Genomic DNA, 24,969 nt, shown 5'->3' with positions numbered 1-24,969 from the left:
TGTGCTAAGATTGTCATAAACCAACAAGTCAGGCACAAGATTCTTGCCAAGAGAATGACTGTTCCTCGTGAGCATATTGAGCACTCGAAGAGACTAGCCAACTGTCTCTAACGGGAAGGAAAATTGTCCCAAAAAGAAGGAAGCCAGAGAGAAAGGGACTTGGGCTCAGCTGAAGTGCCAGCCTGCTCCGCCCAGAGAACCAAAAAGCAAAGATTTCCCATCACTAAAGCTCCTCAAATACACAACCAATCTGGACAGTGGTTTTTGCCAGTTCAGTTCTAAGTAGCAGGCTGAAGAGGATGCTTCAAGGCTCTGTGTTCCCGTGCTATTAGAGATGTTGCCTCCTTTAGGTTGCCCATATTTGGATAGATCAGCTTCAGAGAAGTGAAAAGTATCTGAGAGCTACTCACTTAGGGCAGCTAGGCTCAGGCTGAAGCAATCTGACGCTTTGCTCTGAAGTATAAGTTGGAAACTCTTTAAGATGGATGTGGGCCCAAGAGCTAGTACAGGGCAAGATGCTTTCCTTGCACGTGGAGGGTTCGTACTTGGACCCCCAGCACCTGTATTTGGTCCTCTGAGGATCACGAGGAGTGACCCCTGAACACTGAAAACCAACCAAAAGAATGGGGGTTGGGATAGAGGAAAGCTTTATAGCCACAGAAAGTCAGGGCGAAGGATTGTAAACATAGTGCCACCCCTTTTCCAAGGTAGCAACTGCCTTTGTATATGCTTTCTTCTGTCTCTGTGTCTACAGCAGCCCAAGGTAGAATACATCCCCAAGAGCTCCCTTTGTGTGTGGTGTGTGTCTGTTGCCCCGAGGGGAGGCGAGCCTGGCCTGCTGCTTCGACCCCTACGCCTGACTGCTAGGGGCGACGAGCCTCTGGCCTGGCCGAGATGTGCCTGCAGCAGGAGACCCTGGCGGGGCTGCCCGAGGCCCCCTGGGGGGGAGGGAGTGAGGAGGGGCTTGAGCTCTTGCTAACCAGCCCCTGAGAGCTTTAAATCCGCGGAGTTCTGCCTCTCCGCGACCCCCGAACATTCCCGAACGTTCCCTCCTTCCCCACCCTCACGCCCCGCCGCGCCGCCCTCTCCGGGTCGCTCGGTCCCCGCTGTCCTCGCTGCTGCCTGACGCAGCTGCTGCCGACCGCGTCTTCTCTGCTCTTTCTCCCAGCCCGCTCGGCTCCTCCATTAGTCCGCCCGGGCGCCGGGAGTTCGACCGGGGGTGTGGGGGGGGGCGGGGGGGGACTTCGGGACCCCCCCCCCGGCGCCCCTGGGCGCGGGTCCCCGCGGTGGTGGCCCAGGCCAGCGACAGGGCCCACAGAGGACGGGAGGCGACCACCGGATCCCCCCGCCTATGCTGCAGAATCCTGGGGGAGGCAGCCAGGGTCTAGGTCTGGGGATGCGGGAGGCTGCAGGCAAGGACCCTTGGGGGCGGGGCGGGGCAGGGCTGTCGAGGTGGGCGTGTGTGGCCTGTCACAGCAGCCCGCCAGCAGCTTGTGGGCTGGCCATGTGGCGGCGCCATCGACCAGCGGCTCCAGTGGCGCTAGCAAGTGCTTGTGGTTGTGGGGGGGGGGGATGTTGCTATCTCTGCCCTGCCCAGTCCACACCCACAAGACGTAGTCACAGTTGCTTCCTGCCCTTTTCTTTCATTTTCTTTCTTTTTTCAAAAACCTTTTATTAAAAAGCCTTTTTTTAGGGCTGGAGCGGTAGCACAGCGGGTAGGGCGTCTGCCTTGCACGCAGCCAACATGGCCGACCCGAGTTCGATTCCTCCGCCCCTCTCGGAGAGCCAGGCAAGCTACCGAGAGTATTCGATATGCCAGACACAGTAACAGCAAAGTCTCCAATGGAGACGTTACTGGGCCCACTCGAGCAAATCGATGATCAACGGGAGGGCCTCTACTTTACTCAGAGTCCTAAAGCTGATTTTGTTTCATTAGTTCATCTGTGTTTACTTGCAATATCTTACACACTTAAGAGTCATATGATGTTTATCCTTTTCTCTCCGGCTTATATCACTTAGCATAAGGAACGAGAAAAGAAATGGTCTCTTAAATAGCTCACCTTAACACTATCCTCTCAAGCAGCATTCTGACCTTTTACATATGGCCTGTAGGTGGCAGCAACAGCATGCTATGGAATCTGCATTCTGCCCTTTCAGGGCGCGCATTTCATAGGAGGGTCTGAGTGTTAGGTCCTTCCTTCCTTCCTTCATCCTTTTTTCTTCCTTCCTTACCTCCCTCCCTCCATCCTTCCCTCATTCCCTTTTTTCTTTCTTTCGTTCTTTTTTCTTTCTTCCGCGCCTTACCTGCTCCGGGCGCCCGCCCACACGCTCAGCGTCCAGCTGGTTCCCACGTGCTGGCAGGGACCCCCCCACGCCCGCCCCTCACCTGCTCCGAGCGCCCCCACACACGCTCAGCGTCCAGCTGGGCCCCACGCGCGGGCCAAGGAGCAGCAGCCTGGCATGGCGGTCGCAGCCCAGGGCCTCGGAGGTGGCGCTCAGGCTCCGGGCGGTCTCCAAGGAGCCATCGCCAGCGGTCGGCGGTCAACGCCCGTGACGTAGGCCGCACAGGCGCGCGGGACACCGATTGCGCCACCAGCGCGAGATGCGGGAGGTGGGGAGCGCCAGCCCAAGGTCCCAGCCAGGCCTGCCCCTCCCGCCTTCCTGCTGACCTTTAAAGGCCAGAGCATTGCCCCGACGGGAGGCGAGCCGCGGGCCCGCTGCTCCAACCCCTGCGCCCGGACGCCAGTGGATCAGAGCGCCTGGGCCGCTCGGAGACCGCGCTGCGTCGCGAGCCTCTAGCCTGGCCGCATTGTGCCCGTGGCAGGAGAGCCTGGCGGGAACGCGGGGAGCATCTGGGCCCGCCCGAGGCCCCCAGGGCAGGAGGACGCGGAGCACGGGCCGCGGGGGGAGGGGGCGGCTCGTGCCCTGCGCGCGCCTGCGGCTGCGGGGTTTAAATCCCCGGAGTTCGGCCGGCCGCGGCGCGAGCCCCGAACGTTCCCTCATTTCCCACCCTCACGCCCCGCCGCGCCGCCCTCTCCGGGTCGCTCGGTCCCCATTGTCCTCGCCGCCGCTCGACGCAGCTGCTGCTACCGACTGTGACCGGGTCTTTTCTGATCTTCCGCCCAGCCCGCTCGGCTCCTCCCTCCGTCCGCCCGGGCACCCGTGCTCGGCCGGGGGGCCCCCCATTGGGGACCCCCCGGCGCTCGGCGCCCTTGGGCGCGGGTCCCCGTGGTGGTGGCCCAGGCCATTGGCCAGCGACAGGGGCCGCAGAGGACGGTAGGAGACCACCGGGTCCCCTCGCCTATTGCAGAATCCTGGGGGAGGCGGTGGGGGTCGAAGGTCCGGGAGTATGGGGGCTGCGGGCAGGTCCAGTTGGGGCCGGGGCGGGGCTGTCGAGGTGGGCATGGGTGGCCTGTCACAGCAGGCGGCCAGCAGCTTGTGGCTGGGCCACTTCGCAGCGCCGATGCCCACCAGCAGATCCTGTTGCCCGAACAAGTGCTCGGGGTTGTGGGCGGGCCCAGGGGATGTGGCTCTCTCTGCTCTGCCCCTCCTCACCCCCAAGATGTAGTCACAGTTGCTCCCCGCCCTTTTCTTTTATTCTATTTTTTTTTAATTAAAAAGCCTTTTGATTTGTGTGTCCTGCCAATGCCCTCCTGGTTTCTGCAGAAACAAATTGAAATCAGTGTGGAACAGGGGGAGGAGGGGGTCTGTTTCTTCCCGCGGGACCTTAGCGCCCCAGCCCTAAGGAGTGACCCCCACTGCCTCTTTCTGTAAGTCTGTACCAGGTTGCCACCGGGAGTGTGCAAGGGTGAGAGGTCAGTTGTAGGGGAGTGCGAGTGGAGGCAAGTGGGAAGGTGTTCACTGACTCCTGACCTTGGACCTCGACCTTGCCCCAGAGCCCACTGTGAGCATAGGTGAAGTGGGTGAGGAATGGACTCCAGTATATATTGAAAGCACCTAGGGTCCTTCCTGGTCACTTGTCAGGGAGAAAGGGAGGGAGAGGGAGATGGGGTAGAGGGAGATCACTAAGAGAAAAAGAGAGAGAGAGAGAGAGAGAGAGAGAGAGAGAGAGAGAGAGAGAGAGAGAGAGAGAGAGAGAATTTGAATCCAAGATGTGTCTCCTTGTTTCACTGGGTAATTCAGCATTCTAGCAAAAGGAAAAGCATCTAAGAGCTTGATCATTTCTCAATTGGTACTTAAACAGTAAATCAAGGGTTACTCTTTGCCCTCCCCCCAGATTCTTTGTAGTCATCACAACCATTGTCCTGAGATTCCACCCTTTGCCCTACCCATCACCCTAATGGATTTTCACTTGACCATTTCAGTCTTTTCCTTTTGAAAAGAGGAAGTAGGTTCTGTGAACTGGTCTTCCTACACTTTATTACCCACTTGGGGTTTATGAGAGTGAGGTTCTAGAACTTTTGCTTTTCACAATGTTTTTCCAACGAAGGTATCTTGGTTTTTAGTATGAATGGGCATACCTGTTGAATCACACCCCCCCCATAGTCCCATGTCTAGCTGTGGGATTATTTCCAAACAAATCACATGACTATGGTTCACAATCTCCCTGTATCCCAAATACTCAACAGACTTGGTCTCCTTTAATGTTTCGTCATACGTTTTTTAATTTTATTTTGGGTCCCATCTAGAGATACTCAGTGAGTACTTCCTGTTTGGTACGCGTAGAGAGGGAGTGAGAAGGGAGTATTGGGGGTGGTGGCACTCTGGGACTCATGTGGTGTCAATACCTACTCAGGTCCCCAGCATGCAAAGCATGAAGAATAGGCCTTGGAGCCAGCTTTCCTGTAAGAGCTTTACTTTTGGGTATGGGGTTGTATTGAGTCATGACATATACTTGGAAAAAACTCTACAAGAGTTAGAATGGTAATTACTCAGCACTAAGCCTTGTGTCATCATTGTTTACATTGCCAGTTGCAGCCAAATAAACTATTAGTCCATTAGTAAGGGTAAATTGTGTTTTATAACTTCTTTGGGTTTCATATATCTACAAGTATTTTGGGAAATGATGTATGATGTCTTTGGGGGCCACACCTTGTAGCTCCCAGGGCATACTCCGGACTCTGTGCTCAGGGATAACTCCTGGCAGTGTTCTGGGCACCCTCTGTGGTGCCAGGGATCGAAGAGGGCCACATGTGAGGCAAGTACCTAACCTCTCTAGCCCCCAAAATGTATTTCTTAATGAATGATTTCCACCAGAGGTGTACTGGCCAGACCACTCTAATCGATTAGTTTATTTGGATTTCAATGTTAGCTCTGTTACTCTGTAATCCTGAAAAGAACCTTTGGTCACAGTGTCTTCTGTTGTCAAATACTAAACTAAAATACAGTGCAGAACAAAGTGCACTGAAAAGCTACATTGACCACAATCACATCTTTTCTTCTATGACAAGGTAATTCTATAGAACTTCAAGAATCATTCAGTCAAACACTAATTGTATGAAAACCATCCTGTCTACTTGTCCAGTGGCATTGCCCATGCCTCCAATGTAGTTCACATTCCTAGAAACTCCTCCGTTCACTGACTTCTGAACTTCTGATTGGTTCCCTCCCTGTAAAATGGGGTCATAATCCGTAGATGATACATATCAAAAGTGATAGGAAGGAATAAATTATAAGAAAACTTTGTATAAAGTAGATCTTGCTAAGTGTAAGTAGATATAAAACAGTACAAAGGAATTTCCATTTGTTGAGTATAAGAACATTTACCTGATTATCCGTTGAATACTGTTTAATTTAGCTTCCCTTACCATGACGAAAACACCAAAAGTTGAGTGACTTTAGCAACAATTTTTTCTCTTAGTTCTAGTGATGGTGAAAAAGTATGGTTGGAATTCCAGCTAATTTCTAGTTCGAGCCATCCTCTTGCTGTTCTCTTCCATAGAAGAGAGTATGGGTGAAAGCAGAGTGGAGAGGAAGATGGAGGTGGTGGTAAGAGAGATATCATTGGGCTCTTTTGATGAGGCCACTGGTCTCCTCAGAGGATCCAACTCTTCAGAGTGCCTTATGCCAAGCTAATGCTAACGCTTTCTCAAAGGGTCCATATCTTCATACTGCCATCCAATGGGAAATGAAAGCTCTGTGAGCATGAAATGAAAGCATGTGAATTTGAGGTATTCTGAACATCAGTAAGTCAAGGTAAAAAGGCCCTCCCGTTGATCATCGATTTGCTCGAGCGGGCCCAGTAACGTCTCCATTGGAGACTTTGTTGTTACTGTGTCTGACATATCGAATACGTCATGAGGAGCTTGCCAGGCTCTGCCGTACAAACAAGATACTCTGGGGAGCTTGCCGGGCTCTCCGAGAGGGGCGGAGGAATCAAACTCGGGTCGGCCATGTTGGCTGCGTGCAAGGCAAACGCCCTACCGCTGTGCTATCGCTCCAGCCCATGAACATCAGTCCATAAGACTATGAACATCAGTCCATAAGACTATGAATATCCAGCCTATGAACATCAGTCCATAAGACTACTAATTAAAGCAGTCATTCTTAAGAAATACCAAATGTTACAAGGTTACAAAATGGGTCAAATAAAGATGAGTTTATTCACCATGATCTTGGTAAAGGAAATCCGAAAAGTTCTTGAAGTGAATGTGGACAATACAAACCTGTTCCATGTGGTATAGGCAAGAACGTGCTCTTACACCGGAAGGAAATGAGCCAGTGTGGGGTGAACAGCAGAGCCCGAGTCTGAACCCAGATTTCTCAACTTCATTTCTTTTCCTAACCTAACTAGAGCTGATTTTGCTACGAAACATAAGATATCAAGAGAGACGATTCTGAATTTTGGATGTAACCATCTGAGAAAAGCACATTGGAGAGGTTTGACTCCAGAGAGCTAGTTTCCTTCCTTGGATGCAGAGACTTGATCCCCCACATGCCACACTGAATTGATGTTTATTCGGTAAACAGTGCCTATCTGGATTCTCCCACAAACCAGACCCATAGGAATGCCAAGATCTCACCTCTGCTGAGGGAGAGGTGTAATTCGGTGAAAGTTGCTCAGGCCTAAGAACCATGAAGCCTGTGGGCAAACACAATCATTGTTCCATGGCCTTCCAACCTATCCCTGGGTATCAGTCAGTTTCAACATTTTTTCTAAGGCACATGCATTTGAGGACGTTTTCAGTCAGACCTGCTTTCTTATGCTTAATGCAGTGCTTGTTGCTGGAAGGCTTGCGCTAGTTTCCAGACTCATAGGACTAGTTTCCCAAATTCTGTGTGGGTGGTCCTACACCACAGGTGAGTTCCTCATAGAAAACCATCCTCTGAAACTCAGTGGAACCCACTGGAAACACTCTCAATTCAGTCAACATTTGATTACATGACTTCAGTGTAAGGGGGAAATTAACGTTTCATAGTTATTTTTTTACTTAAAATGTGAACGCAACATTTCATTGAAACATAGCAATTGAGGGGGGCTGGAGCGATAGCACAGCAGGCAGGATGTTTGCCCTACACGCAGCCAACATGGCCGACACGGGTTCGATTCCCAGCATCCCATATAGTCCCCTGAACACTGCCAGGAGTAATTTCTGAGTTCATGAGCCAGGAGTAATTCCTGAGTATCACCGGGTGTGACCCAAAAAGCAAAATAAATAAATAAATAAAAGAAACATAGCAATTGAACTATCAGTTGGTGGCTCTAAAATTCATATAAGAACAATAATTTTTTGATTAAATGTGATGGCTCTCATTCATATTCAGCACAGTTGTCTTTTAGAAATGCCAATTTAGAAACTTCCTTTCTCCGAGTTTTTGTGGGTTGCGGGGGGGACAATTATATGTCTCAGATTGTAAAGACTCAAGTCACAGCTACCTGTATAGCACAGTTGTGCTTTTGGTTCTGAAGTGAAGCCTGCTGAGATACAGTTTTATCACTGATTAACATCTGCTGTGTCTCCTGTGTTGTGACTTGAAGAAAAGTCTGCAAGACCAAAGGTGAGATTCAGGAGAAGGCACAGAAGGGGATACTTGCAGGAAAGAAAACCTTCCACTTGAGTCATTTCCTTTCTAGCTGTCATTCAGGATGTGGTGGTTGCTCTTTCCCAAGTTCAGACATCCTGTGCCACACAGACCCAGCTGCAACTTAACAAAATACAGAAGATAAAAACTTTATCTTCCTAGAAAGTATCAGCAATTGAAAACTCTCAGTTTCACCTTACTGCCTCTTAAACTTTAATAGACTACTGTCAGAAAAAGAAACAGAAATGTCATATATGTTTACATATACACAAATAAGTGTGTATTTATAGATTTATTTGAAATATAGAATATGTAATTATTATATGGTATAAATATTCTTATGTAAAATATAATATATTATTTATAGTTCAATGTATAAGTAAATATGAACATTTAGAATATTATGTCATTTAAATATATATAAAATATGTATGTTTATATATAATTAATATATAAATAAATAATAGAAATGTGTACATTATGTGTCTATATATTATATATATGCAAATATTACATTTCATAATAAAACATAATAAATTCTATGTGTATAATTTATTTGTTATAAAATATCTATCATCTGTAAAATATAATTACATATCTTTTTATATATACACTTTTATGTGTGTCATATCCGCATATCCATATATATATAGACAGACATGTGTTTAAGTCTGTAGACATATATGTATGTATTTGTCTAAAACAATGCATTCCATATGTTATACCTATATACACACTTCTGTGTACATACACTTGATGAGTATGCAGTGACTTGAGTGCACATTTTCTTACTGTGCATAGTTCTCTGAGGAGAACATTTGGCATAAACCTGGTTGTAGAGTGAAGCTCTGATTCCCATTGTAGTGGTATTTGCAGATGGAATGGTTTGGGGAGAGATTTTAGTGAGATGAGATGTGACAGTGGCATTCTTGTGATGGTATTGATGTTTCAGCAAAAGGCTGGCTTCGCACTCTGTCAGCTCTTGAAGGTACCCAGGATGACACCTTCCTGGGAACCAAGAAGAGCCCTCACCAAGAACTGCATCCTCCAGCACCTTGTCCTGGGATTTCCCTGCCTCTAGACCCTGACGAACAAATGTCTAACAGCCTTTCTCTGTTAGTTTGCTATTATACTCCACACTGAGACTCCCTGAAAAATTACGTGGAGGGTAAGTTTTGTCTGGTTGTTAGTTTGAGTGTCTCAGTGGAGTTGATCGCAGGGGAGCTGCATGTCCCACACAAACTAGAAGCCTGCAGGATGACAGCTCAGCTTGGTCATGGCACCTGAGGCTACCTAGGATAGGGCTGATGTCCAGCCTTGGTTTCTTACCTCAAGACTCAGCCTCAGTGTGGGAGACAGGAAAGGGGGTGAGGAAACTGCCTTTGTCAGTGGCCAGTGAAGGGGCCTGAAGGCAATATAACTCAGATCATTGGATCATTTTGTTGCGGTCTCATTTTCCGTATTCAGGAGAAGTTTAGACGAGAAACTTCCAATGGGCAGCAGAAACAGCCCCATCAGGGCTGGTATATCAGTGCTGCACTTAGCAGCCCTGACCTAATTTCAATAGACACTGGCATGTGGCATGACTGAAAAGTAAACCCTGTTGGTGAATGTCTGGTCACTTAGAAAAGTGGATTCTAAATATGGAATATGTGTATGCTCACATCTGCTTACGTTTCAGAAACCCAGAAGCTTACTCTTTGGCTTTCCCTGTTTCTTTGGGCCCTATTTGCACCTCAGAGAGTGTTTTTCTATTCTGTTCCTCCTTGTACACCAGGAGTATCAGCTTCTTTCTAGCCCCTAGGAGAAGTTGGATAAACCTAAGCTCTTTTGCATTCTCATTTCATACACTATTTGGGGAAAATTCTTTTACCATCACGATTTGAGGGTTGATCATCATCTGCCCACCGCCACCCCTTAACCCCCTCCCCCCCACACACACACATACTTGAGAAATGAGGTAGGACTCTTGAGTCTGAGCTACTGGACCATTAGGTGAGTCAGCACTTTGTCCAGCAGGCAGCTGGATACAACTGGGGAGCCAGAGAGTATATAGTGTGCAAATACCAACTATGTGGGCAGCAATGTGGAAAACATAGTAAAGTTCAAAAATGGTGTGAGGATTATGAAGGACGAATCTGTGGGGCCTCACCTTGCCTACTTCAAGTCAATGTCCAAAGAGAATCGTGACCAGACAAACTCACCAAAGTACAAGTTCAATCAACTGGATGGCTCCAACACTCTCCAGAGTCCAACACTCTCCGGAAGCATGTTTGGTAGGTGGAGGCAGAGGCACAAAGAATCTTAAGGCACATTCTTGCCTCCTTGATTCATACCCAGAGGTTATGTTCTTCTTTCTAAAGCATTACTCTGCTGTTACACTAGCAAGGTGCTTTCTGTATCCAAGGACTTGTGTCATGATGGCACTTTATTGGATTCCTTCTTATAGGTTGAACACTTTTCATTTTACTGAAATGAAAGGATTTGGAGGAGTCAAGCTGGAGAACCAGAGTTCCGAATTCGGGACATGAGTCATCTGGCCTGGTGCCCACACTTCTCTAATATTATATAGATTCCTGTGTTTATTGTTGTGATTCTAAGTTGTTGTCTCATGGGAAAAGGGAAGCTTGTCAAATGTAAATATATTTCTGAACCTCAGAAAATAACATATTCTTTAGTCATCTGAAGATATTTGCTTGAATCAATGGCCCAAACCACTTCTGAATGACATGATTCTGAGTGAGTAGATCCTCCTTACGATAGAACAACTGACTATAGCAGAAATATCTGCTCATCTAGCAACCAAAACCCTCCTTGTGATGATAGAACCATAAAGCATGACACAAAGTTGCAAAGAATTTTCTCATTCCCTTGCGAAGACGGTGTCTTTAAGATTCAGTGGCTTGAGTATGTGCCCACATAGATACGCTTCAGGAGTGTAGGGAGACAAGAAAGAGTTTCTTAGTCACAGTGGGTGGAGTCAGTTTGAAGAAGTGAATTTGTAAATTCAACAGTTTCCTTATCCTTGAAACTTCTTTCAAGACTTTTCTCCAAGTCTTCGTTTCAATTCTATGATCATTTTAAGCATCTGAAAGTAACTTTCAAAAGATTTTTTTTTCAAAGTGACTTTAGCACCTTGTGACTCAAATGGGACTGGAATAAAACACTGAACAATTTGTAGATCATATGACTTGCAACTTCCATACTCCACTTTTGATACAGGTTTCTTTCCCTTTCACCTCTATGAGAACCAGAATCACCACCATCAGAGCCACTGACAGGTTTTCCAATTAGTGTCTCGTGATTAACATGAAGTTAAAAAATTCCAATGAGAGACTCCTTCCAGGGATTTATGGCAAGCATGTTTTCAGAATGCTAGGAAATAAAAGAAAGAAACTTTTCTGCTTTGGTCACCTGTTTACAACTTCCTATTCCGATCCAAGTGTCCTGGTTACCACCTTCAACTCTCAGATGCAGGAAGTGGATACCCAAATCTTGAGGATCTGCTCTTGGAAATGCTGAATTAGACAGGTAGGCATGTGCCTCCCATTTTTGAGGGTTTCAGACTGAGAGCTGCTGAACCATTTGGTACAGAAATATGTTAGAAAAAAATGCAAAGAAACCATTTCCATTATCAGTTGATTGTTAGAAGGAGAAAGAAAATGATCACTTCCAGCCATGAACCAGTTTGGTGAGACAGCCTGGTGGTTTAGTAATTTAGTTCTTTATTTCGTCTGAAGAGCTCGACTGAGATAAAGTTCCTAGGACATAATATTCGTGGGTATCAAATATACAGGCTGTTGGCTTTAGTCTCTACACATAAACATGCCTCCATGATAGCAATTTCAGAACATTGTCATTATCCCAGAAGGCAACACCGTACTCTCGACCATCATCTCGGTTCCCTTCCCTGCCCAACCCCAACTCTAGGCACATGCTACCCTGCTCTTGAGTTTCTGTCGGTTTATGTCTTCTGGAAGTTTTGTAGAAATAATCATGCACCCATGTTGTTGCATGTCTTAATACTTTTCTTGCCAAGTCATATTTTATATAAAGCCAGGCACCCACTTGTTGCATCTATCAATGCAGTCTTGACTCAAATGGTATTAGATTTTGCGGGCATTTGCCACATTTCGGTAGGCATTCATAAGTGACATTTAAAATCCACAGGAAACCTCCCTACATCGAATAGATAAGTCTGTGCCAGGCACTGGGGGTACAAGGCAATGATAGGGCTACTAACAAATGGTTTATTAAATGAACTGTTTCTAAGGAAGGGAGAAAAAGTCTCTAAAGGACTGATGTCTGCTCTCTAAGAAGAAGGCCTAAAAGCTACATAATAGAAAGCGCTATCACACAGGCATCATAAATCAAGTAAGCACTGGACACAGGGAGTGAGTCTCTTTTGAAAGATAGAGTTCAACTGGTTGGAATAGACTTTGTCGATTAGCTGGCTTTATTACCATCATATGGAGTTGTTGCTGAAGTATAAAAGAAAACAGTTTGAGTTTCATCTTTCATGGGGAGCTCTGTTCATTTACTCTTTGGCAGAATAGATGTTTTGTCTCTGAAACGGAATTCTGTTGTTCAGGAGACATCTGGTAAAACAGCTATTAAAGTATTCTTTTCTGGTAGAAATGACTGCTTAGTAGAACAGCAGCAGTTTGTAAATGGAATCATGATTCTCTCTTACCGCTTCTTCCAGTTTCCTCCTCCTTGTTCCCATGTGGCAGCAAAGGAGTAAATAGATTATGCTTTGTATTTCATTAGTTTTTAGCTCACCTCAAATTTCTGTTTCTTTTCCTGAGGAGTAGTTAAATGATGTGTTATCAAGAATTTACCTAAACCCTAATGCAATGGATGGTTTTGCCTACTATGGGATCGTATCTTTTTTTTTAAGTTCGGTTACCTTTTCTCCCCACTGTAATTTTATTTTAAAAACTTGACTTTAGAAATATTCAATAGGAGAGATAGTACATGGAAGTCATTTGCCTTGCATGCAGCTGAGCGGGGTTCGATAATTTGCATCACATGGCCCCCAGAGTACAGAGCCAGGAGTAAGAAAAGGCAGTCCGTGGGTAACTTAGAGGCCATGGGAACATCAGCAGCGTTGAGGTGAGGTGTTTGCCTGTATGTAAACCACAGAGCCAATAGTTTGATTGGCTTGGAAACCAAATTGGGATCAAACTTAAACGTGTCTGTAATGGATGCATGCCTGAGGAAGGGGTTGTGGGAACCTGGAGAAGGGAAGATGACACTGGTGGTAGAATTGGTGTTGGGATATTGGATGCCCGACACCCTAATATAGAAAGCTTTGTAAATCATGGTGCCTCAATTAAAATTTTGATAATAGAAAAAGCCCTCAATTTACAGACTAATTCTTTGGATAACTTCATCGGAAGGAAATACATTTATCACTAATGTTAATATTCTGTACAGCACTATGAACAGTGATTCCATTAAAGCCAAAATAAAAAGGAAGGAAGAATAATGTCAGAGAAGGTGGGATTTCCCAATATAAACATATGTACACTTAAAGGTCCCTTAAATCCCTTAAGAATACAGTCTCCATCTTTTAACTCTCTTCCTCCTTGACTTGATTTCTTCAAATTCTGTCCTTCCTGGAAGCCGGGATTGCAGCCTCTCAAGCCTGTGAAGTAGTATAGAGCCTGCCCTGAGGAATCTATGACTCAGAGGGAATTGTTCCTGCCCCTGCTCCAACAGGGGTCCAAACAAGTTTTATATCAGCTGACAACTGTTATGATGATGTTTGGTTCATGGAATGTAGCACTGGAGCACTGTCCTCCAGTTGTTCACCGCTTTGCTCGAGCGGGCACCAGTAACATCTCCATCGTGAGACTGCTGTTACTATTTTTGGCATATTGAATACGCCACAGCGAGCTTGACAGGCTCTGCTGTTCGGGCAGGATACTCTGAGTAATTTGCTGGGCTATCCGAGAGGGACGAAGGAATCGAACCCGGGCCTACCGCTATGCTATTGGGCCCGTCCTAGTGTACTCCACATACAATTCCTTGCTCTCTGACCCTAAACAACTATTACCTCTTTATAGTGACACTGTTTCAGATGTCACTGTTTCATCTACATAATGGGATCATAAGCTCCTTCAAAGGTAACACAAAAGTTGTGGAGCTGGGGACCTGATGATGGTACAGCAACTAGCACATTAGCCTTGCACATGCCCACACTGGGTTCGATACCCAGCATTTCATAGGTTTCCTGGAGCACCTCCAGGACTAGTTCCTGAGTGCAGAGCCAGGTGTAACTCCTTAGCACCGCCAGGTATGACCTCCAAAGTCAAAACAGTTTGAAAACCTTTATTTTGATGGGTTTTTTCCCTCTCAACAGGACGGAAAAATGCCAGAGACACCTGATACTGCAGCATCTCTCAATATTGGTGGGACACCCGAGGAACAGCCTGGTGTTCAGGAACAACCTAATGTGGAGGAACATCCTGGTGTTCAGGAACAACCTAATGTGGAGGAACATCCTGGTGTTCAGGAACAACCTAATGTGGAGGAACATCCTGGTGTTCAGGAACAACCTAATGTGGAGGAACATCCTGGTGTTCAGGAACAACCTAATGTGGAGGAACATCCTGGTGTTCAGGAACAACCTAATGTGGAGGAACATCCTGGTGTTCAGGAACAACCTAATGTGGAGGAACATCCTGGTGTTCAGGAACAACCTAATGTGGAGGAACATCCTGGTGTTCAGGAACAACCTAATGTGGAGGAACAGCCTGGTGTTCAGGAACAACCTAATGTGGAGGAACATCCTGGTGTTCAGGAACAACCTAATGTGGAGGAACATCCTGGTGTTCAGGAACAACCTAATGTGGAGGAACAGCCTGGTGTTCAGGAACAACCTAATGTGGAGGAACAGCCTGGTGTTCAGGAACAACCTAATGTGGAGGAACATCCTGATGTAGAGGAAAATCCTGGTGTCCAGTAAGTGGAAGCTTTGAATCAACACTGGTTACTAGCCATGTTATTTCATGTATGTTTCCTGAACATTTCAGCACCTGAACTCTTCACCTGCTATTAGAAAATAGGACTCATGAAGTTGTCTAATAAGGCCTCTTCTTTTTTTTTTCTTTTTAATTTTTATTAGTGAGACACCATGAGGTACAGTTGTAGACTTACAAATTTTTGTGCTTGGGTTTCAATTATAAAATGATCCATCCTTCCACCAGTGCCCATTTCCCACCACCACGGATCCCAGTATCCCTCCCACCCCCCACCAGGGCATTCATTCACTTTTGTTCTCTCTCTCCTATAGGGTGTTGTGGTTTGCAAAAGATAAGGCCTCTTCTTTAGATGAGTTGTAAGGCCTTCCAGGTGATATTTGTGATCAGTTACTTTGAAATTGATTCAGAAGTGAATGTTCTATCACATTGGATACAAACACATAGGTCCCACTTTTTGATAAAATTTCTTTAGAGAGGGGCTGGAGAGAGCTCAGTGGACTGAGCACATTTTTGCATACAGGAGGCTCGGGATCAAACTCCAGCACAGCACCCCATTGTCCCCAAGCACCAGGAAGAGCAGCCTCTAAGAGTAGTCCCTGGGAGGTGGGAGTTGTCCTTTAGCATCACCTATCAAGCGCTGAACAAAAAAGAAGTTTATTTGTAAAGAAATTAGATAGGATAGCCCAAAGGTCGAGTGTACCTGTGGCCCCCAAACCTAAAAAAGACCCATTCTGGAAAGAGCAATCAAAAGATAGGAGGAAAAGTCATTTTAATGCTGCTCTACAGATTGGTTTCACACAAATCTTTTCTTATAATGCATGTTAAGATCTGATAGTTATGCATGATCCTAAGGCACTTTTATAAATTTCAGGCAAGAAGAACAACATGACTCTAACATCACAGTGGATGGTAAAGTTGGATTATCAATGAATATCATAAATTGTTTCCTTTAACTATGGTTAAGTCTGTCAGTAAATTTGTAAAAATGTGAAGTGAATAAGCTAAATCAGTTAAATATATTCTGAAATGGTCATGTAATCTACTGGGGCTCCATCCTATTTCAGTACACATTTCATTTTTAATCTTTTGTAATGTATAGGAACTGACTGGCTATTCGTTCCATTTATTTCTAACTGTGAAATGACATTTTAACTTAGTAGTTTGTATCTCCAAAGGACTCAGGTGATTTTCTTCAAGCTATGTATCCCTTTTGTAAAAGGAAGTCCATGTCAATGTTATTTACCCTTATTTGAAGTGAGCATACATTTGATACATGGTGAATGCTGTGCTGACTTAATATAAAATCTGTGCAAAGGCATGGCATTCTTCTACTTTGGCACCATGACTCACAAAGCTGTTAAAAATTGATCCTCTATGCATATTTCCATGTCATCTGAAAAGAGTGATAATTAGACTTCCAGGTGGATCTCTTTGATTTTTTTTTGCTAGCTTAAATACTACTGGGGCTTTCAATACTATGTTGAATAACAGTGGAGAAAGTGGCATCCTTGCATTGTGTATGATGTCAGAGGGAAGCCTTTTAGGTTTTCACCATTGTGTGAAATACTGGCTGTAGTTTATTGTCAATGGTTGTTACTATCTTAAGGAAGTTTGCTTCTATGCCTGCTGTGTTGAGGATTTTTATCATGAGTGGGTGTTGGATTCATCAAAAGCTTTTTTATCCAGTAGTATAATCATACAGATGTCTCTGTATCAAACAATACAATCAATGTTATACACAATATCATATAATCAATGGAAATTGTTAAAAAATTTATTTTATTGCATATGACATTACTTTGCTTCCATTGAACACTCTTTTCATTCCTTACATGAGACCCAGTTAATTGTGGTGTATTGGTACTTACAACTGGTATGTTGTTGAATTCAGTTTGCTAAGATTTGTTATGGATTTTTAAATTGATGATCAATTGTGATATTCATCTGAAAATTTTTCAGGTCATATTTCTATCTGCTTTCAGTATCCATGTAATTTTGCTTTCCTAGAGATTTGCCTAGTCCTCTTTATTTCACATTTGAGAAGTTTGAGGAATATTAAGTATTCAATCTTTTTGAAAGGTATGCTAGAACTTACCCATGAACCTATCTAGACGAGTCTCCTCCTGGGGAGATTTGGAATGACCGTTTTAATTTCCTTGCTTGGAATTGGTCTGTTCTGTTTTTATATTTCTTCAGTATTGCCATTTGAGAGGTTTTATGATTCTAAAAAGCCACGCCTTTCTCCCTGGTTCTCCTGCGTGGCGGCATCTTCTGTAACCTGTATTTTTGTAGTTAGATGCTGCTTATATTGCCAGCTCTTGATTGTCTGAAAATGTATTTATCCCTCCCTCAAGTCTGACAGTTTTGCAAGATAGAAGGCTCTAGACTGGAGAGTCATTCAATGCTTTGAATATGTCACTCCCTTCTCCTATGGTTTCAGAGGAGAGATCTGTTGTGAATTTTCTTGCCTGTCTCTCAGTTGCCTTTGTGATGAGGATGGGTAAATCAAATGCAGGAAAGTCGGGTGGTAAGGCACTAAATGGGGCATGGTTCCTGAATGACATAGGGAAATAAGTCCCAGCTTCCCTCCAGTCACCTATGGAAAGCCAAGGCATGACAGGTTTTAGTGCCAAAACTATATTGTGTAAACAAATTCCAAGGAGTGAAACTTAGTTCACTCTCTTCCTAAAGTTAGCAATTTCCGGCCAGCCATCCCTGCTTTCCCCAAAAGGTCATGTTTTATGTCACTGAAATAATCCATAAATGTAAATATAGATGTCAAATCAAAATGATTCATAGTGATTTTCGAGTGTTTGACGCCTCCAGGCAGGTGAAAATAGAATTCCTTCATGACCACTAAGGCAAAAATAAAAACTCTTTTTTTATAGTACTATTCCCTGTAGTTGGCTGCGTGCAAGGCAAACACCCTACTGCTATGCTATCTCCCTCCCCTCTTCACACCACCACCCTTCGCAAAGTCCCCTCCCATCCTCCACCACCCTTCCCGTCCCCCCCCACGCCCCCCACTCCAGCAACTCTCACCATCCGTCCCATCCGCGCCCCCACCCGGGACTCCGGCCCCGCTGCGTCCCGAGGTCGACCAGTTGAGCCACCCGGATCTTTTTATTTTAAAATATCAATTTACTTCTTGAATCACCGTGAGAAACAGTTACAAAGCTTTCGGGTTGAAATCTCAGTCCTACAACCAGTGCACCAGTGCCCATTTTCCTCCACCACCACTACCACCACTGAACACCGAAATCCCGTCTCTCTCTCTCTCTCTCCTCCCCCCCTTTCCTCTCTCCCTCTCTCCCTCCCCCTCTCCCTCTTCCTCCCTGGATCCCATTCTATATCGGCATCACTTTCGCATGTGCTCTCCTCCCGCTCGAGGTCCATCCCTGCGCAGACCTCGCCTCGCCTCGCCTGGGTCCGGTCGGGTCTGTCAGTCCCTCTGGCACTCGGATCTCCAGGCCGGCCGGCCGGTGACCCTGTCTTTCGAGCGACTGCCAACAACTGGCGCTCCCCTTCCCCCTTTCCTTCCTGAGCCTTTTTTTTTCTAGTTCTTCCTGCAGCCCTTCCCCCTCCCCCTTCCTGCACCTTTTTGCCCCCTCCTGGCCGCTTTTATATTTCTTCCCCACCCCCATCGGTGGGGGAGGGGGCGGCAGGGAGGCCGCCTGCAGGCAGTATTCCAGGAGGGGGAGGAGCGGGGACAGACCTGTCCGGTACTGAAGCACAGCGGGAAGGCGTTGGCCTTGCATGCAGCGGGCTCCGTAGAGCCAGGTTCCATTCCTCTGCCCCTCTCAGAGAGCCAGGCAAGCTCCCCGTGAGGTATTCTATATGCCAAACCCAATAACAACAAGTCTCATGATGGAGACGTTACTGGGCCCGCTCGAGCAAATTGATGAACAACGGGAGGACCGTGACCGTGACTATTCCCTGTACTAGTTTTTACATCTAATATAAAATGAAAGCCAGGTGTTAAGCAGCAGTAACATTTTCATAGACCAGCACCAGCTTGTGGATTAATGGTTGAAAACCACTACTCTAGAAGAAATCGAATAGACTGAGACATTTGAATATCTCCACCCATTGTGGGAAAGAGGAAAAAGCAAACCGGGATGCTAGACAGCAAATAAGACACAGGAATCCCTTCTAATAAATCACGGTATGTCCTGCACGTGGGACATATATCAAAAGGGAATTTTCTTTCTTAGATTGCCCTATCTAGAGTTTATATACTTCTTATAGTTCGAAGAACACTAAACTTTTCATATATTTAAGCATTAATTTTCATATCAAGAAATAATTGAACTTTGTGTTTTTTTAAACCATTTCAGAAGGTTCTTCTTGCTGTTCCTCATTCTGTTGCTTGAAATGGTAAGATCATCTACCTTCTCTAAAAGTTCGATATATTAACTCTTAGTAGGTATATCATCTAACCACCTTATCCTTTAACATAGCCTGAGTGTATACATATGAAATGTGTAATTGACGATGTGGTAACATTTTTTTCCCTTTGATACTGGTCATTTAAAAAAAATTCGCTTCAAATTTGATCTCTAGACCATATACTCCATAGATACAACCATTGGCAGTGGTTCTCAAAGCTGGTTGTAGTTACATAGAATATGCAGACCAGGTAAGATCTGCTTGTTTGGGCAATTTTAAAAAATCTCTAAAGATTTGTGTTTGGCAGTAGAAGACTTTTGAGCCAATACATCTCCACCTGCATTGAAAAGAGAACCCAGAAAAAGAACTCAGGAGCAATCCGTCTTCAATGATTTAGGTAGAACTGAAGCACTTTTCTCCCGTTGTTCATGGATTTGCTCGAGTGGGCACCAGTAACGTCTCCATTGTGAGACTTGTTGTTACTGTGTTTGGCATATCAAATACCCCACAGGTAGCTTGCCAGGCTCTGCTGTGTGGGCAGGATACTCTCGGTCGCTTTCTGAGCTCTCTGAGATGGACAGAAGGATCGAACCCAGTTGGTTGTGTGCAAGGCAAACGCCCTAGCCGCTGCGCTATCGCACCAGCCCAAGAGAGTTTAGGTAACACCTGAGAACATGTTGGCAGTGACTATATGCCATTCTGTGTACTGACCGGGTTCTGACTTCAAAGGTGAATGCATATGTTGAAACTCATTGTACACCTAAGATAAAACATTGGAGTGGTTGAATTTAAATTGGACTATACATGTCTTATAAAATTTCAACTTTGCTCTGTTTGAATTTTTTTTCTAATGAACTATTCAAAACTTCTGTGTGGCAGTTGACTAGAAATATTTAGTGCACTGAACCATTGTACTGGAAAACATAAAGACCCTTGAATATAGCCACTAGAAACTGTGATTTTGTTGAAACCCATTTAATTGATTGACTAAAGATTGTGGTGCTTGATAATTACAGGCAGGGTGCTACTTTCCATGATGAACCTTATGGTTGTTCACCCACCTTGACCACTCAGAGAGAATTACTGCTGAGTAGTCCTGTTGAATTGAAGAGAGGCATCCAGAAACAGGACCGCCATTTATTTCTCTATGAGGATATACTTATTATCGCCAAAATCAAGTAAGTAGAATGCACAATGTAGTTCATATTATAAAACAGCATTACCACTAAACTGTTGTTCATATTATAAAACAGCATTACCATTACACTGGTTCTGAGCGATAGGAAGTCACATTTCTCTGGGCATTCTCTCCTCCTGCCTGTTTAAGTTTCAATTACTTTAGGAGTGTTCCTGACATAGCGAATTTGGTGACCTGACAAGGAGGTTTGACGACCGTGGTCCTAAGGAGTTGGAGTTGGGGAAGATGACGTAGATATTGTTAGAAATCTCTTCCATTGCTGACCTAAAGTAGATCATTTTCTCAGCCCCCGGAGACGATTCCTTGTGGTGACTCTACTTCAATCTAATTCTTTCTGACTTCTTTTCTCTTTCACTTTCATCTTGGGCTCTGCTTTTATGCTCTGTGAGTTTTTGTTTTTCATTATAGCCAAAATAGAAGAGAACACCATGTGAACCAAATCTCCAAAAAGAAACATGATTTTTCAATTTTATTTATTTAATTTTTATAATGTAGGAGCACTGCTATTTATCCAGCCATTGGTTAAGGTCACTGAATTGGGCATGAATTCCACATTACTTCTTTATTAAAAAAATTTTTTTAATTGTACAAGTTAGTTCACAATGTTTGATTACATTCAATTTTCAAGCACCAATCCCACCACCATTCCACCTTCCCTCCACCAAATTCGGGATGTTTCCGTCCCAAACCCCAATCCCTGTCACAAAACATAACTGAAGTAATATATTTTGTATTGTCTGTTATGAAGAACTGCTGAACATGCTTACAAAAAAGTGCTCATATAGGAAACAGTGTGAAGATTGTTTTATTTTGGCAGGAGCCATTAAGATATTCTTAGGATATTATTAACATTAATATATTGTAAAAGTTTGGGTGGTGTGAGCTTTGGTATACATCTCTGAAAATATGTATATATGCAGATTGTCTGATCTGTGGATATATTTTTTTCACTCTATTATTTGCTGCCAACTATCTGAATCCCATCGACTGTGGTGTGGTAATTATGGAAAATGGGTAGGGAGTGTTTTATAATTTGCTTTGTGGCCGCTTTCATGGTGGCACAGTCCAGGGATATATTTAGTCATATGTGAGGTTCGCCTGAGCATGTGGGGAGCAGCCTTGAGCATGGCGTCGGATAGGTTGTGGAAGTTTTTGGCTGCCAGAGCTGGGTCTCGTGGGGCAGGGAGGGCTTCCACCCGCGCCCCCTCTGGGGGACCCTGAATGGAAAACAGCCTGGTGCAGAGTCCTGTGGCATGGTTATCGGGGGCGCATGTCATGCTCCCTTTAGGGAGAAGCAGCCATGTGATCTGGACGGTGGCCGGTGATGAGATTATCTGGCACCGGCAGGAGGTGGCTTATGGTTGTGACTCCTTGGTGGCCTGAGACTGGGGCAACCGGGCAGAGGATCTCTGCTCCTGTTCCCTCTGAGCCCAGAGACCAAGGTCACAAAGTTCCCCATTACCTGGGTTCTGTAGGACTTCACTCATGCGTGAGGCTCGGCCTGAGCTCTTGGAGAGGGGCCTTGAGTGTGGCACAGGTTCCTGCCTACCTCTGCGCTACAGGCCCTAATTGCCTCTTTGGATCTCGTTTGAGATTTATGGGCCTCTAAAATAAGGCCAATAAATGAGGTGGTTTGTGGGTATGTCTCCCACATACCTAACTTTTGGCCGTTGAATTTCTTGGTAAACTTGGCCCCAGGTTGTTGGGGTCTGGCCAAAGGCACAACAGCAGTTTTGGGGTATCTGGAAGCCTAAAGGAAGGCACCATCAGGCACCATCATGCACTTGCCAGACATTTACAGGTTGACCTGCTGGCGGCACCGTACCCCCCAAAAAAGGGACTTTAAATATGTTTTTCACCTACTTAATCATCTTGAAATGTAAGAATGTTAAAAATAAACTGATTTCCTTTCAAATCATACTTTCAAAACTGTTTTTGATCCAAATATATTGTTCAATATCTAGAAAAATCAAATTGCCATGTTACATCATTTCTCTACCATAATGTGCAAGCATGTGGGCTGATGCATCAACTATTTCAAGGATTACATTTGGCCTATGTTAAAATTTACTGTGCTTACTTCATGCTGGAGCGGTAGCACAGCAGGTAGGGCGTTCGCCTTACAAGCAGCCAACATGGCCGACCCAAGTTCGATTCCTCCGCCCCTCTCGGAGAGCCCGGCAAGCTACCGAGAGTATTCGATATGCCAGACACAGTAACAACAAAGTCTCCAATGGAGACGTTACTGGGCCCGCTCGAGCAAATCGACGATCAACGGGAGGGCCTTTACCTTTACCTTTTACTTCATGCTAATGAAAATAAGGATAAGGTTTTGGTTTGCCCCTAACATCTGGAAACTACGCTCTTATCACAAGTACAGAAACTCTCATCACATTGAAGAAATCACATAACAGGAAGTCCTATTTGGTTTTATCTTTTCAGGTACAATAACACTTATCAAATTAAATACAAAGTAAGACTGTCTGATCTGTGGATATCAACATGTACCGAAGAAGTTGAGAAGAGAAACTGTCATTCTGATAAAACATTTGTGTTAGGATGGCCCATAGTAAACTTCGTGGCAACATTTAGGTAAGAACTGTAGTTTCCCCTGTGTTTCCGTTCTTAGCTCCTAGGAATGTCCATTTTTCAGACCATTTTGAGGATAGACTAGAAGCAAATTTATTTTTTCAAAGATATTTTAATTGAATCACTATGAGATAGACCCTTACAAAGTTGTTCATGATTGAGTTGTAGTCATACAGCAACCCTCCACAGTGGGTCTCCATACAGACCCATCCCTCCATAGTGTACACTGGTCCCAGCACCAGTGTCCCCAGTTTCCCTCCCAACACCTCCCACCCACCCCACCCCATAGAGGCAGGCCTCTCTCCATCCCTCTCTCTTTCCCTGTCCCCCTTTCTCTTTCCTTCTCTTTCCCTTCCTCCCTCTCTCCCTGTCTCTCCCTCCCTCTCTCCTTTGGACATTGTGGATTACAACACACATACTGACAGGTGTATCCTGTTATCAGGTATCAGGTATATCCTGTTACCTACTTTGAGCACTCAGTTCTTGTCCAGCCTGCTCATTTCCAGCTATTCTTGCCATACTGGTCCCTTTGAAAAGCCTCATTCTATAAAGCACTTCATTCTGATAGTGCATGTAACCTGGAACAACTCTTTTGACACACTCTCATAGAATACTTGTATTCCTTTGATTCTCCTAAAGAGTTCTTACAATGTGAATTCAGGGGAGAATACGGGGAACTCTTGGAGTCATTTGTCTTCACCAGTGACTTTATAAGAGGACACAAGTGGTCACAAACCTGGCACTTTCCCACCAGCATGTCCTTCCCTTGAGTTTTGGATGTGGAACTTTCAAGTTGATCTTTTCAATGAACTGAGATAGAACTTCACTGAAGCATCTTAAAAAATAATTAGACTGGACAAACTGTACTGCTCAATGGACTAGAAGTCAGCTTTCGTAACAGGAACAAAAGTAATGCTACAAAATAATGGGTTACCCAAACTGTCTATCATGTTCTTCTTTGGGAACTAGGAAGATGTGAATATCAAAAGCAAGGTTCTTTCAGGGAATCAAGGTTACATTTACAGGACTCATTCCAATGCTGGGATGGGCTTGGAGAATTGATGTATAGAAAGTCTTGCTGCTTTCATGTTGAATGTGCTGAATGAGGGTTGTGGTTCATAAGTCAATGCAAATTCAAGCCTGTGTTCTTGATCAGTTGCACACCCCAACTCATTCCAGCATTTGTTTTAGTGTTTGTTATATGCATACTACATTTTTCTTCAGGTACGGCATCTTGGGCCATACTGAAGGAGCTCAGGGGCTATTCTTGACAAAAACCCAGTCTCATCTGGACGGAAGAACCATAATGCAGAGAGGTTCACTGCCACCACTGGGATGTGAGGGGGGAATCTTTCAAGGGAGAGTAGGGAAAGGGTAGCTCCAAAAAATTATCTATATACTAGACATTGTCCTCACAAGGTACACTCACAGTCCTTGGAAACAAAAGTCAAAGAACTAGACTGCTGCCTGCCAAGGTGAGAAAGGTTGATAGCAGTTGTTATTGCTAGTAGCTCCGTTGGTGAAAGCCAAATGAAATGAATTTAAAGATTAGAAATCTCAGCAAAAGTAGAAAACATTTATTTCAAAGATCCAAATGAGATTTTCAGAGTTGAAACTACAATGTCTTAGTTTTTTGTGGTTGGACTCCTAATCCTTGGGTCCTTTACAATATGTTTTGAGTTCTGTGTATTTAAAACCTCTTTCATCTGATAATATAAATGAATAAATAAATAAATAATATGTACTCTATCATTTTAAAAAGGAAAAAGTCATCTGTGTAGGCTGAGTGTAGAATGAAAATAAAAGAGGAAATACCCACTG

The sequence above is a fragment of the Sorex fumeus genome, unplaced genomic scaffold, assembly GCF_029834395.1.
Source record: "Sorex fumeus unplaced genomic scaffold, SorFum_2.1 ptg000103l, whole genome shotgun sequence".
Taxonomy (NCBI): Eukaryota; Metazoa; Chordata; class Mammalia; order Eulipotyphla; family Soricidae; genus Sorex; species Sorex fumeus.
This window is presented reverse-complemented; position numbering follows the sequence as displayed.